The sequence below is a fragment of the Ursus arctos genome, unplaced genomic scaffold (genome assembly GCF_023065955.2).
Source record: "Ursus arctos isolate Adak ecotype North America unplaced genomic scaffold, UrsArc2.0 scaffold_2, whole genome shotgun sequence".
Taxonomy (NCBI): Eukaryota; Metazoa; Chordata; class Mammalia; order Carnivora; family Ursidae; genus Ursus; species Ursus arctos.
In genome coordinates, this window is record NW_026622874.1 from 91145532 (window position 1) to 91160887 (window position 15356).

Consider the following 15356-nt stretch of genomic DNA (forward strand, 5'->3'; position numbering starts at 1 on the left):
GCTTCTTTTTTTTTTCAATGATTTTTTATTATATTACGTTAGTCACCATACAGTACATCCCTGGTTTCCGATGTAAAGTTCGATGATTCATTAGTTGCGTATAACACCCAGTGCACCATGCAATACGTGCCCTCCTTACTACCCATCACCAGTCTATCCCATTCCCCCACCCCCCTCCCCTCTGAAGCCCTCAGTTTGTTTCTCAGAGTCCATAGTCTCTCATGCTTCATTCCCACTTCTGATTACCCCGCCTTTCTTTATCCCTTTCTTCCCCTACTGATCATCCTAGTTCTTATGTTCCATAGATGAGAGAAATCATATGATAATTGTCTTTCTCTGCTTGACTTATTTCACTTAACATTATTTCCTCCAGGGCCGTCCATGTTGCAGCAAATGTTGAGAAATCGTTCTTTCTGATGGCTAATATTCCATTGTATATATGGACCACATCTTCTTAATCCAGTCATCTGTTGAAGGGCATCTCGGTTCCTTCCACGATTTGGCTATTGTGGACAATGCAGCTATGAACATTGGGGTGCATATGGCCCTTCTCTTCACTACGTCTGTATCCCTCCTACATTGTCGGTGGGAATGCAAGTTGGTACAGCCACTCTGGAAAACAGTGTGGAGGTCCCTTAAAAAGTTAAAAATGGAGGGGCGCCTGGGTGGCACAGCGGTTAAGCGTCTGCCTTCGGCTCAGGGCGTGATCCCGGCATTATGGGATCGAGCCCCACATCCGGCTCCTCCACTATGAGCCTGCTTCTTCCTCTCCCACTCCCCCTGCTTGTGTTCCCTCTCTCGCTGGCTGTCTCTATCTCTGTCGAATAAATAAATAAAATCTTTAAAAAAAAGAAGTTAAAAATGGAGCTACCCTATGACCCAGCCATGGCACTACTGGGTGTTTACCCTATTGTCTGCTTCTTGCATTAGATGACAAACCTCAGGGGCCTGTCTGCTTTGTTCCCTGCTGTTTCCAGCACCTGGCAAAGTGCCTAGTGCCTAGTAGGTGCTCAATAAATACTTTTGGAATTAATTAATTAATCAGTGTTTACTTATGTGTTAAAAAAAAACAGTCAAAGTGTCCATTTCGGCGACAGTTTGGTTAGATGCAACCAAAAAGCGCAAATAATTTTTTTTTTAAATCAACAAGCGTCATTTTCCAATAGCTTCAGCAGGTCTAGCATCCAGCCCGCCCCATCTCCTGTCTGACAAATGCCTAAGTGATGGATAGTTCGAGAGGGAGGACAGTGAGTGCAGGATCAATGATTCTATAATTTGATATTGCAGACAGAACATCAAAGGACAGTCTCAGTTTGGGGTTGGGGTGGCAGCGGGAGTCACAGAATTACAGAAAGCCACGACGGGGACATGGTCGATGGGGGGGCGGCGGGTTTTGAGTGTGATGTTGGGGACATGCCACTTTCCTAATGAAGCCCGCCTCCCTGGGCAGTCCTACGATGCCCAGCTGGGTGCCCAATTTCTAAGTGGCATTAGGTGTGTTCAGCTGTCCACCCACCTGGACAGACAAACATCAGCAGGTACACCTTCTTTGTTTTGCCCCTGGGTCTTCTATTTTTACTATGACTCCTCTCTCTGAATACCTCTCTTGAATATAATTCAGGGTCATTGCGGTCATTAACATTTTGGCCAATCCCAAGGTCAGCACACGCGCGGTACGACTTTCACCATACAGAGCAATTCTTTTAATTGTCTAGCTCAGCAAGCCTTCTACATTCTACTCAGGGTGGCCAGCGGTCTCAGCATCCCCGGGGACTTTGTTAGAAATGCAGGATAGGGGCGCCTGGGTGGCGCAGTCCTTAAGCGTCTGCCTTCGGCTCAGGGCGTGATCCCAGCGTTCTGGGATCCAGCCCCACATCAGGCTCCTTCCTAGGAGTCTGCTTCTTCCTCTCCCACTCCCCCTGCTTGTGTTCCCTCTCTTGCTGGCTGTCTCTGTCAAATAAATAAATAAAATCTTAAAAAAAAAAAAAAAAGAAAAGAAATGCAGGATAGACTGGTGATGGGTATTAAGAAGGGCACGTATTGCATGGAGCACTGGGTGTTATACGCAAGTAATGAATCATGGAACTTTACATCAAAAACTAAGGTTGTACTGTATGGTGACTAACATAACATAATAGAAAATATTATAAAATAAAAAAAATAAAATTAGTTCTTTCATTAAAAAAAAGAAATGCAGGATCCCAGCCACCCCCCCCCGCCCCGCCCTGGAGCCACAGAATCGGAATTTGCATTTTCAACATCTGCAGGAGACTCTTGGCGGATGAAAGTTTGAGAAGCACTTCACCAGAAAGTTCCCCACATGTGGTTTCTACTGATCAGGGCATCACAGAATGAGAGCAATCACCAGATCCGCCGAAGGGCAGTGGTGGGGAGCCTAAGACATCAGATTTTACATACCCCTCCCCCATATAATGATATAATATAACCAGAAATGATACGTCCAGGAGCTGTCAAGTTTGTCTAATCAGTAAAGAACCCCGGGGGAGCTTTTTCACCAAAAAATAAGTTTAGCTATCATTTAAATCTCGCATTTTGGAGGCGAAGTAATGGTTGGACTCCTGGTCAGGTAAAAGGCGTTTGTACCCGAACTGGGAAACGCATGCCTGGTTGTCATCATCACAGGGGCCAAGTGTAAACCCCAAGGAGACTCCAATGACAGAAGGTACGAGGCGTCCCCTGGAGGAGCGCAAGGTCACCTGGGCTTGGGCCACGTTGTGTCAGAGTCTCTTTGTCAAGTTTACCAAATCAATACTCGTCTTCCATGATCGCTAGATGACGTGGAAACAAAGCCGAGGTTGCTGCACGGTGTTGACCGTGCAGTGGTACTTCTCCGAAACCCCTCTCCGTGTCTATACCCCGTTGAGATGGTCAGAAAGAGTGCTGGCGGCAAGCTCGAAGGGATGTCGGCCGATGTCCCCAGAGAATGTCTGAGGAGGCAGGTCTGTGGGGCTGAGACCCTGACCTTCCATTTGGCCCGATGCCCTCTGGTGAGGGCTGGAGACGGTCCCATGGGGGATGGTCTATCATGGCGGTCAAGGTCACCCAGCAGAGCAGGGCTCCACCACTTCCTGTGTGACCTCGGGAAAGTGACTGCCAGGCTGTGGGCCTCAGTTTCCTCCTCTATCAAATAGTACAAGCGTCAGAGAGCTGTTAGAGAATTTCATTCATTCATTCATTCATTCATTCATTCATGAAGACAATGCCAGGGACGTAGAAGACGTCATTCGATTTTTATCATTATTATTTCACTAAGAACTTTATGTACTAGACTCGAAGTCCTGAGGGTAGCAGCTAATTTGTCTTGGTCCTTGTAGCCCCAAGGCCTGGAGGGGTGCCGTGCTTGATGGGTGCTTGACGAACGAGTGAAAGAACGTTCTCCTCAAACCAGGGATGCGGGTCCACAGGTTACTCTGGTGGCGACTGTCCCCGGGATTGTCTTCTAAACACAGAGGAGCGAAAGGGAGGTAATAAATGAAAGGAAGTCCAGGGGAGACCACATTTAAAAATAACATGCATCCTTCGAAGCAGGAGACTTTGCAAAAAGGCTTGGACATCAAGAGTCCAAAGAGGAGATAAAGACAGAGAGAGTGGGGCAGGGGCGAACACAGCGGAGGTGTGACGTGTGCAGAGCTCCACTCCGTGGAGGGGGGAAGGGGAGAGAGAGCAGCTGGGGGGGCCCTGGACCCCAGTCGACCGCCTGGGCAACCTGAGCTCCCGCACCCTCTCTCCCTGGGGACGGTACCCCCGCTCTAGCCAGTGGTACTGAAGTCAGGCGTGAGGTCGGTGGTGTGATTGGTGCTAGGAGGCTGTTGACAAGGGGTGGCCCTCCGGGAGCCTGGTGTGATTGAACAGAAGAGAAAGAGCCAGCTGCCGGCAGCCTCCCCAAAGACGACACGGCCTTGGTGCAGCCCGAGCCTACTTCCAACCATCTCCCCTTCAGCCCTTTGCCCTGAGATGCACGTGTGGCGTGGGGAGGGGGGCGGTCACGGCCAGAGGGACTGACTGACATCCTCCAAATCTGAGACGTTAAAAAAGGCCTGGACTGAGGCCCCAGAATTCCTGGCATCCTCCTGGTGGGTGCAGACGCCCCTCTGAGAAGCATCCAGGAGTGGGCGTCCCCCCCAGAGGCCACCTCCTGCCCCCATCCGGGTCTCTTTCTGCCTCTCCAGCCTCCCAACGACCGGCCTCGGCTGCTCTTCGGCCTCGGCTGCTCTTCGTGGAGTCCAGCTTTCTGCCTCCCCTCTGCCAGACCTCGGAGTGCTTCAGCGGTGAGTGCCGCAGATGCAAAGAAGGGGTTCTTAAGTGTGAGAGCAGGGGCGGGGCGGGGGGGCTCTGTCACTCCCTGAGATGCTGAGAGGAGCCTGGAGGGCATCACAAGGGCAAGGCAGAGGCGGCTGCCTGGGGGGACCGGTGCTTTGAAGGGACCATTCTGAGCCTCGCTCCTGATGGCCTTCGAGGTGCGCCCCCTGCCTTCCCCCAGCCCTGCGAGAAGCCGAAGATAGCAGGGCGCAGACAGCCTGAGAAGGAGGGCACCATTCGCACCTCTGTTCATTTCTTTTATCTTCTTCTTCTTCTTCTTTTTTTTTTTTTTTTTTTTAAATTCTGGTAAAAGACACATAACGTAGAATTTGCCATTAGTGGCATTTAGCGCCTTCAGGGTGTTAAATAACCACCACTCACTTCTTCCAGGACATTCCATCACTCTGAAAGGAAACCCCATGCCCATGAAGCAGTGCTTCCTATTATCCCCGTGCTCCCGTCATGACAACCAGGATTCTGCTTTCTGTCTGTGGATTGACTCATTCGGGACATTTCATGTACAATAGGTGACATTTGTCCCAGTTCATCCACATTGTGGCATGAATCAGGTCTCCACTCTTTTTAATAGCCAAACAGTATTCGGTTGTACGGATATACCGTATTCTGTTTACGCACTCGTCGGTCCATACACGTTCCGGCTGTTTCCACCTTCTGCTCTTGTGAATAATGCTACTGAGTATTTGTATACGACATTTGTTTGGACGTCTGTCTTCAAGCCTGGGGTCTACGCCCAGGAGAGCAAATGCTGGGTCAGGTGGTAATTCTATGTTTCCGTTTTTGAGGGACCACAGGTTTTCCACCGAGTTGTTTTTCAATTATTCTTTCTTTCTTAAAACTCATCACAGTGCCTTGCTACCTGGCAGCGAGGGCCCAGACACCATCCCAGCCCTGGCTCGTATTCCCACATGAACCTCTAAGGCAAGTATGACTATCCCCATTATACAGATGGAGAGAAATAGGCACAGAGAGGGAGAGAAAATGCCCAGAGTCACACAGCCAAGTGGTGGCAGACCCGAGATTGACAGCTAGAGTTTTCCAACTAGAGAGCTTGGTCCTGCCTCCCTCTCATCCATCTTCATAACTATCTTTCTTCTAAATGTCTCCATGACCTCCTGCAGGGATTAGGGGGAGGGAGAGGGAGAAGAGCGGGGCAGCTGTTGTGATTGGGAAGACCCAGATGGGGGCATGGCCCAACGGACATGATGGTTTCTCAGTGACGACCTCAATATGGTCTCAAAAGCAATGGTGCTTATGGCCATCGACACATGAGTGGATAAAGGAGATATGGTATAGACACACAGTGGAATATTACTCAGTCATCAAAAATAATGAAATCTTGCCATTTGCAATGATGTGGATGGAACTAGAAGTATGATGCTGAGAAAGAAGTCAATCAGAGAAAGACAAATACCGTAGGATTTCACTCCTATGTGGAATTTAAGAAACAAAACAGATGAACTTGGGGAAGGGAAGGAAAAATAAAATAAGACAAAATCGGAGAGGGAGACAAACTGTAAGAGACTCTTAACTCCAGGAGACAAACAGGATTGCTGGATGGGAAGGATTGCTGGGGGGAGGGGGTAACTGGGGGGGATGGGCATTAAGGAGGGCATGTGATGGAATGAGCACTGGGTGTTATAGGCAACTGATGAGTCCCTGACCTCTGCCCCTGAAGCTAATAATACACTATATGTTCATTAAATTGGTTTTAAATTTTAAAAAAAAGCAATGGTGCACATTGATAACAAAGCAAGAAAACTAGAAGCAAATACTGTGTGTTGGAGTAAAACCTACCCCAAACAGGTGAAAATGCTTAAGTGTTCATTTCTCACAGGAACGCTGGTCTGTGAGGGGCCTCGGTGGGCCTGGTGGGGCTGGACGGGGGCATTTTGGAGATCCCAGGGAGCCCAGAGGCTGCTTTCCGTACAGTCTTGAGGACTGACATGCATTTTCATATAAAGTTTCCAAAAATTTTTCACATGAACGTCTCCTGTCTTGTCAGAGCCAGAGACGGACGGGTCAGCAAGAGCAATCCATTTACCCGACTGGGGCTGTGACGCTTGAGGGTTCCCCACAGTCAGGCCTCAAGCCCGTGGCATCTCCTGGGAATCTGGCGTCTGGTGCCTCCTGAACGAAGCAAACAGATGCAGGAACTTATCTCAAAGAACCCGGTGGATACGTTTGAACAACAGAACCGTTTGACTTTGGGAGGATGGATTGCCTGGCACCCCAGGGACACAGGTGGCAGGGAGATCCAAGGTCAATAGCAGGAACGCGGAGCTGCCTGTCTCCGGGGCCCTTCACGCCTGGAATGGGAAGTCTGGTATTGTGAATCACACCGGCAGTAGTAATCGCTAACATGCCTCCAACACGTGCCCCGTGTTGAGCACTGTGCCGAGAGCCTCATGTGGATTCCTAACTTCATCCAAACAGCAACCCTCTCTGGTCTATACTATCATTTTCCCCACTTGGTGGATGAGAAAAGCAAACTGAGGCATGAAAAAGGCCACGAAACTAGGCGATGGTGGAGCAGGTGGCCAGAGCCACTCTCTCTCTAGGGGAACCACAGCCTGGAACACTTGCCAGGAGGGGTGAGGCTCCCCGAGCCCCCCTGCCATCGTCTTGTCCGTTGGAAGATTCCGGCTGGAAGGAACCTGGGTGGTCTTGGAGGGTGCACCAAAAATGAAGGTCCAACTGCCCCGAGGGGGGACACTCTGGCCTCGGGCTGCCCTGGGACACGAAGCCACGCCAGGAGCCAGGTCACTGGGGAAGAGCCTCTGATTAGGCAGGAATGGTTACTGAGGACAAAGGGACCCACACAGCCATTGCAGGCCCACATGAGGTTGACGTGGACAGCTCCATCTTCTGTCTGCTGGGCAGTTCTGGAACAGCCTGATGGGGACGGCCATGCCATAACGGCCCAGGGAGGGGTTACCTCTGCCTGAGCCCCACCCCCGGCCCCGCTCAGGCCACAGTCCGGGTGTCTGTCTTGGGACCCACAAGCTGCATTTACTCGATGCCCCCCCAACGCTCTAAGTGGAGGCTTGTTCCTCCATTGTTCCCTTTGACGCACCTGGTCACGGCGGTGAGTCTCCTTTCTAAAAACCCCACATGCAGGGCACCCATGGGGCTGGGGGACTTCTCAGCAACCCCAAACCGTGCCACAGCCATTCCACACCCTCATCCCTCAGGCCACAGAGCCTTCCCGGTGGACACGCGGCCCCACACTGAAGGCTCCGTGGAAGTGGGGAGCCCGGCCGTCCTGGCACCCCGATCTCATAGGAGGCAGGTACAGCCCTTGCTTCTGTGTTCCTAGGGTAACCCCTAGGATCTTCTCCTACCCACGGGTCCCCACATTCAAAGGGGCTTGTTGTCAGGCTGTATAGCACGGGCTCCTGTCTCTGCCACCGACTAGCTGACTTCGGGCAAGTTATGTAACCACTCTGCACCTCAGTTTATCCACCTGCACAATGGGGATAATAATACACGTCTACCGTAAGGTGGATGTGAAGATTTAAAAGTATTTGTGCAAACAGATGGCACTGGGCCAGCCAGATACCCACAAGCAGAAGAATGAAGCTGGGTGGCTCCCTCCCAGCGTGCGCGCAAATGAACTCAGAATGGACGAAAGACTGAATTTTAAGAGTGAAAACGATAGAAGTCTTAGAAGAACAAAGAAGCCAATCTTCGTAACCTCGAGTTAGGCAAAGCCTTCTTAGATGTGATGGAAAAAGCACAGTGACATAAGCATAAATATGCAAATTGGACTTCATGAAAGTTGAAAGCCCCCATGCTTCAAGAGGCACCGTCCAGGAAGCGTAGACAGCCCCCAGCTGGAAGAAAACAGTGGCAAATCATTGTCTGATAAGGGACTTGTATCCAGCACCGATTTTTAAAAACCCTTACCATTCAACAGCAAAAATACAATTAACCCCATTTAAGAGGGGGCAAAAGGTCTGAATAGACATTTCTTCAAAGAAGATAGACGAATGGCCAATGAGGACATTAGGAGACGCCTGTTAGTCATTAATTAGCCTTTGGATAAATGAAAATCAAAACCACAAAGAGCTACTGCTTCCCGTCCACTAGGATGGTTCCAATACAAAAAAAAAAAAAGACAATAACAGGTGTTGGCAAAGATCTAAGGAAATCAGAACCTTCAGAAGTTGCTAGAAGGAATGTTAATGGCGCAGGTGCTGTGGAAGACAGTCTAGCAGTTCCTGGAACAGTTAACCCCGGCGTTGTGCTATGACCCCGAAATCTGTCTCCTAGGTATATACCCGAGAAAACCGACAACAGGTGTTTGCACCAAAACCTGTATGCAAATGTTCACAGCAGCATCATCCATACAGTAGCCAAAATGTGGGAACAGCCCAAACGTCCATCAACGCGTGAATGGATAAACAAAGCATACTGTAATCCACACGGTGGGATAATATTTGGCCATAGAAAAAAGGATGCGGCGATGATACATTCTAGAACATGGATGAACCTTCATGGGAAGTGAGAGAAGCCAGTTGCTGGACAAGAAACGTCCAGAACAGTCAAATCCATCCAGACAGAAAGTAAATCAGTTGCCGAGAGTGAGCGCTAATGCATGACGGGTTCCTTTCGGGAGGGATGAAAATGTTCTGGAAGTAGAGAGTGGTGATGGTAGCACAGCTCTGTGAATGCACCAAAACCAGCGACTGGCCCCCTTGGAGTGGGGCGACGTGAACCTCGTCACAGGAAAGGTGTTCTCGTGAGAAGAAGTGTTGAAGTCCAGAAACACAGCCATTCTTAATTCCAGGAACCGTCTTCCCGTCTGGGAACAGGTGTGACACCGCCCAAGATTCCAGTCCTCATCCTGTCCAGGCAGAAACGATCAGAAATTCTCAGTGGCTGCTGGCTACCCAGCCTCCCACCGGCTGCCCCTGTGGGAGGTGCCCACTGTGAGCTTCTTGTAGGTTCTTGCCGCCCGGGGTTCTGTGATGTTACAGCACAGGACAGACCATCTGCGTCTCCTTCCCGGCATCCCCATGTGTGAACCACTCAAACGCATGCTCCCTCCCCTGCAGCCAGGGAGCACAATAGCGAGACCCCAAGCAGGGGGCTGGGCTGCAAGACCCGCCGTCCAGAACCAAAGTCCACCATTGCTGTCGCCAGCCCTGGGACGCAGGAGTGTCCCTTTCCTTGTATGTCACCACAAAACCCCACTTATACCCCACTTTCTGGGTAATCCATCTGTGCTGGAGATGGCCAAGTTAGGAACAGTGAGGAGAGAAGCTGGTAAGAAGGATAAATAGGAGGGCTTTGGTGTCAGCGAGAGCCGGGTTCAAATCCTAGCTCTACCACTGACTTGTGTAACTTCGACACCTCTGATCCCTGACCAGGCCGAACAGCGAGCTTCCTAGCACTGGGAAAATCCAATTCCATAACAAAAATGTTCACACAGTGAAAAGTGCAAAATAACACATGGGACACCCCAGTCCAGCCTGATGTACAGATGGAGCGGAACCGTGGGAATCACAAGAAATCCATTTTCATGATTTTAATCTGACGTGTTGGTAAATACCTCGAAGTCAGACTGATTCTCCCTGTTGTCAAATCCGAGGCCTGCTTCTCCCTGCTGCTCCCGCCCTCCCCGCCCCTCTCTGCACCACAGATGCTGGGGACCCCTGTGTCTTGATTTCCACCTGCTGTTCCCAAGGTGTGAGCACTTCCTCCCTCCCAAAGACTCGTTCTGAATTCTCTTCCTTCTTCCAGACTTTGGTGTTCCTCTTGTGGGTGGGCTGCTCCCTCCCGAGGCTCTACAATTACCCGCAGGCTGAAGACATCAAAGACGCCCGCAAAAGACATCATTTCCCCGGACTGCCCATCTGCCCGTGTAAGTGTCAGCCACTACCTCACCATCAACCCGCACAGCGCCAAAAGGACTGCCTTTTCTGCTTTCCATTCTGAGTTTCTCATTTCGGTCTGCAGTTCGCCATCTTGCCAGTCATTCGTTCGTCTTCAAGGCCCATTTCCAATTAGTCAGATCTATCCCTGCAGTGTCTCCCCCATGCTGCTCTTCTGTTATCCCTTCCCGCACGACCATCAATTCCAAATTTAGTGGCAAGAACCATTTTGTGCTCCCACTTTGTGGGTCAGGAGTTCGGGCAGGGCATGGAGGGATTGGCTCGTCTCTGCTCCAGGGTCTTCAGCTGGAAGACTCCAAGACTGTGGTGACCCAGTGGAGGACGGGAATCTTCTTAGGGCTTGTTCACTCATAAGTGTGGTATTTCATGCTGGCTGTTGACCAGGACCTCAGGGCCACCAGGCAGAACAACTGTGAGTGGCATCTCCCTGTGTCTGCTTGGGCTTCCTCACAGCATGGTGGCTAAGCGCTAGGCGCCAGCATCCCAAGTGAGCCAGACAGAAATTGTATCACCTTTTATGACCTCACCTTGGAAGTCATATGGTGTCACTTCTGCCACAGTCAGAAGAGTACCCAGATTCAAGGGGAAGGGCCATAGACCTCAAGGCTTGATAGGGGGGATATCAAAGTCAGGCTCTAAGAAGAGCATGTGGGATGGAAACACTGTGGCAGCCATTTTGGGGAAACACAGTCCGCCATGACTCCTAACCAGAATTCTTGTTGGCAGTCTCTGACAACAGAGAGAAGCCAAGATCAGGGGGGGTCATTTGTGCTCCCCAAATATCTACTGGCTAATGTTGACCTTCTCTCAAAGAGGACTGTGTAGCTTGGCTCTCCACTGCCAGGAAAAAATCCAAGATCCTGGCTAATTTGGCCCCAGCCTATTTGACAAACTCATCTTTAAGTACTTCTGTGTTATATTCATATCAGATGACTTGGTGTCCTTGAGTTTGTCCTGAATTATAAATACTTCCTTCCCTTACCCCAGGCTGATTCCCAGCTGGGATTGTTGTTTTGAAATCAGTATTGGTCTGAAGGCAAAGTTTACCAAGTGGCTTATCTTAGCTTAGGAAGACGAGAAGGAAAAAGAACCAGTTCCCATCGAGTGACAATTACCCACCCAGGAGAGGCAGACAGCTGGCTGTGATGGTGGCCGTTCCTCGTGCTTGTCACCTTTACCCCCAAAACAAGTCCCAGCCCCTGCTCCCAATATTGCCTGCTCTGTGGAGTCCCCTTCTCTGTGCAATCTTTAAACATCTTTCCTCCCCAGAGGTCTGTCTTTCTGGTGGTGGGGAGACCCTGATTCCCACCATAAAGCCCCTACAGCCTGAAGATTTGTCCGACTCCCCTGCCTCAGGGCTGGTAATGGCTGAGTCGGAAACCGGGCCTTGTAATGAAGCACTGGAGGCCAAGCAGAATGGTCCTGCGTGCAAACACCATGACCGCAAAGATGACTTCAATTAAATAGGAGTTAATTAAGCTTTGATTGTCGAAATCTCCACTGAATCGCCAAGTCAGAGGGTGAAATGAACTCCCTATTCACTCAGCAGCCCTGGGTGAAGGATCAGGTGACAGAGGTCAGGCCCTGCAGATAATATTCCCCCAAGAGAGGGTTTTTATTCCCTTTGAACACCGGGTGCAGAAAGTTAGCTAATCTTAACATTCAACTCACAGTATTCAGTCCTTCTGATTTCTGCGGCTCCTGCGGGCCCCTGTCCTTCTAGCCACACCACACCTTCCAGTGCCCAGACCAGAAACACCCATTCCGTGTGTGTGTGTGTGTGTGTGTGTGTGTGTGCGTGTGTGTGTGTGCGCGCGCGCGTAACGCTGTTCTGTGTGCCCATACTTCCGGTTAGGTCCATGGTATGGTGCCCTGTATCTCATTGCTTCTTGTTTTGTTTCACTCACCACTGCTGGTAGTTGAGTTGAGCTTGTCTGGCTGCACAGTTAATCCCCGTGGGCTCCACAGTTAATCACTCCAGCTCCGGCTGCCACTGGCAATGGTGTTATGGTTCCTTTACCGTCCCGTGTCCGAGTTCAGACGGGATCCCCGGCTAAGGGGACTGCTCGTTCTTAATTCCATCAAACCCACCAGGTGGCTCCCCCAGCAGTGGACACATGGCGGCTCCGTCTCCTCCGTCCTCGCCAGCGCTGGCCTTGTCTGCATCTCCGAGTTTGCTGTATCGGATTGGGATGGGTGATGTCTCGTATTCCCCTTATACTTTGAGCTTCTCTGGTTACCAGTGACATTGACCGTCTCTTCACATTCATTGGAACTATCCGGGTTTCTACCTCCATGAATTCTTCACCCATGTCTCAGAGGGATTGGGGGCTGGTGGTGGTGGTGTTTGGTTACATCATAGAAGTTTCTTATCTAGGGTAGCTGTGAATCCCTTGCTAGTGTTGGATGTCACAAACATCTTTTTCCAAACTGTCACCCATCTGTTAACTCTATCAATGGGTCCTTTGTTGAACAGAAGTTTTTAATTTTGATTAATGATGTGGAGTCTTGTGCTAGTTAGCATAGCTGTGTAACAAACAGACTCAAACATGTAATAAACGACTTAACACATAGAAGTTTCTTTCTCGGGGCGCCTGGGTAGCGCAGTCGTTAGGCGTCTGCCTTCGGCTCAGGGCGTGATCCCGGCGTTCCGGGATCGAGTCCCGCATCGGGCTCCTCCGCTGGGAGCCTGCTTCTTCCTCTCCCACTCCCCTGCTGTGTTCCCTCTCTCGCTAGCTGTCTCTCTGTCAATAAATAAATAAAATCTTAAAAAAAAAAAAAAAAGAAGTTTCTTTCTCTCTCATGTGAGGCAGTCCAGGGTAGTTCCAAGTTGCAACAGGAGATAAAGTTGGGGGTTTCTGTTCCAAAAGGTCATTTGGAGTCACAGGCTGATGGTGGCCCTGCTACCTTCACCCCAAGTGCTCCATTCCAGTCATGACGTGGGGGAGGGCTGGCCCTGCGGCGGCTACTAGGAGGGTAAGCAATGTGCCCGAAGTGATGGGGACGACAGAAAGGACAGAGCAAAGCTCTACCCCGTTATTTGGCCCTAAAAAAGAAGGAGATCTTGCCATTTTCAGTAACCTGGGTGGATTTAGAGGGTATTATGCCAAGTGAAATGAGTCAGACAAGGAAAGACAAATACAAATGATTTCACTTTTATGTGGAACCTAAAACACAAAACAAACGAGGGGCAGCTGGGTGGCTCAGTCCGTTGAGCATCCAACTCTTGGTTTCAGTTCAGGTCATGATCTCAGGGTCATGAGATCGAGCCCCGCATCGGGCTCCACACTGAGCATGGAGTTCTGCTTGGGATTCTCTCTCTCCCTCTCCCTCTCCCCCTCCCACTCCCCCTGGCTCGCTCCCTAAATAAAAAATAAATAAATAAATAAAATTTTAAACAAAACAAAGTAAAACAAATGAATAAACAAACAAAAAGCAGAAACAGACCCATAAATACAGAGAACAAACTAGTGGTTGACTGGCGGGGGAGGGGGATGGACACAGAGGAGGAAGGGGTGTGGGAGACACAGGCTTCCAGTTATAGGATGAATAAGTCACAGGGATGAGAGGTACCGCACGGGCAGCATAGTCAATGGCGTTGCGTTGTGTGGCGTTATGTGGTGACAGATGGCAGCCACACTTACAGGGAGCAGAGCGTAACGTATTGACTTGAATCACTACATCGTACAGTGGAAACTGATGTGTTAACTATACTTCAGTGAAAATAAAAAAAAAAATTAAGATTGAGAAAAACTCTGCCCCCAACCAACCTCTGTGGGGACTTTGCCCCCACTGTAGACCTCAACCACCCTTTGACTCCTAACGTGCTTCTTGTTGTTTTTATGTTAGATTCCGGAATCTACAAACTTCCTTCTTCCTTCTGTGACTTCCCAAGGCTCGGGAGATGACAGCTCTGTGTGTTCATTCGCCGTCTTCTTAGGACTCGAAAAATGCATCTAGGTCCTTACATTGCACCAGGGAAGGGGGGCAGTGTTCTGTCTGCATGGTCCGCCCCTCTAAGAGTCTCTTTCTGGATTAGCCTAAATTTCTCTCCTTTCCCAGCCTCCCCACCCACCTAGCTTAAGAGTCCCCATTTTCATTCAGATCACTGAATCTCTGAAAAGATATGAGCTTTGAGCAGTTTTCCTACAGCAAAGCCTCCGAATAATACATTTGGGCCAGTAACTCAACCATACAGACTTTCTTATTGTACACGGACCTCTGCTGCTCCAGGAATGCTGCGCGGAGAAACTTAACATTTATATAGACATATCCACCTCCTGCCTGTGAAAATCAGATGGGCTGGTGCAGATCGCCCCCTGGTGGCAGGAGGCCAGACCTTCTCTCCATGTCTTTTCCAAGTCCCACCAGGACGTTCTTAGTGAATCTCTTCCTTCCCTGGGGACCTCTTGCGTTCTTCCAGCGGCAGTGTCGTCTCTGTCCTAGCACAGAGTCTGCATTCCCTCTCCTGCACGCAGAGTCTGGCTCCCGCCCACCCCACTGCAATTGCTCTCGCAGAAATAGCCAGTGGACACACCGTGTGAAAGTCTGTGCCCATTTCAGCCTCCCCGAAGCAATGTTGCCCCTGCTCCATTTGCCCCTTCCCTCAGTCATGCTTGAAATGTCCCCTCTTTGGCTTGCAGGACCCACGGCCCCCTGGGTTTCCTCCCACTACCTCTGTCTTTGCTCCTTTCTGTCTTGTGAGGTGCTCATCGTCTGCCCATCTTACGTATTTTCATCCCCATGCTTTTCTCAGTGGCCAGCACCCCCATCCTCCCACCCTGTCATCCATGACCCCTTTTTTCTCATTAGCTTTTGTGTGATGAATTGTGTCCACCAAAGAGACAGATTGAAATCGAAGCCCTGTACCTGGGAAGGTGACATGATTTGGAAACGGTCCTTGCAGATATGACGAAGATAGAAATCAAGGTGAGGTCAGACTGGACGAGGGCAACCCCTGAGCGGAGACAGGATCTGCGGCAATGCGGTTACAAGCCCAGGAGTGACCAGGATGGCCATCCACAGCTGGAAACCAGGACAAGGCAAGGAAGGAGGGGTCTCCTGGAGTCTCAGAGGGAGCCCAGCCCTGCTGACACCTCGGTTTTGGACTTCTAGCCT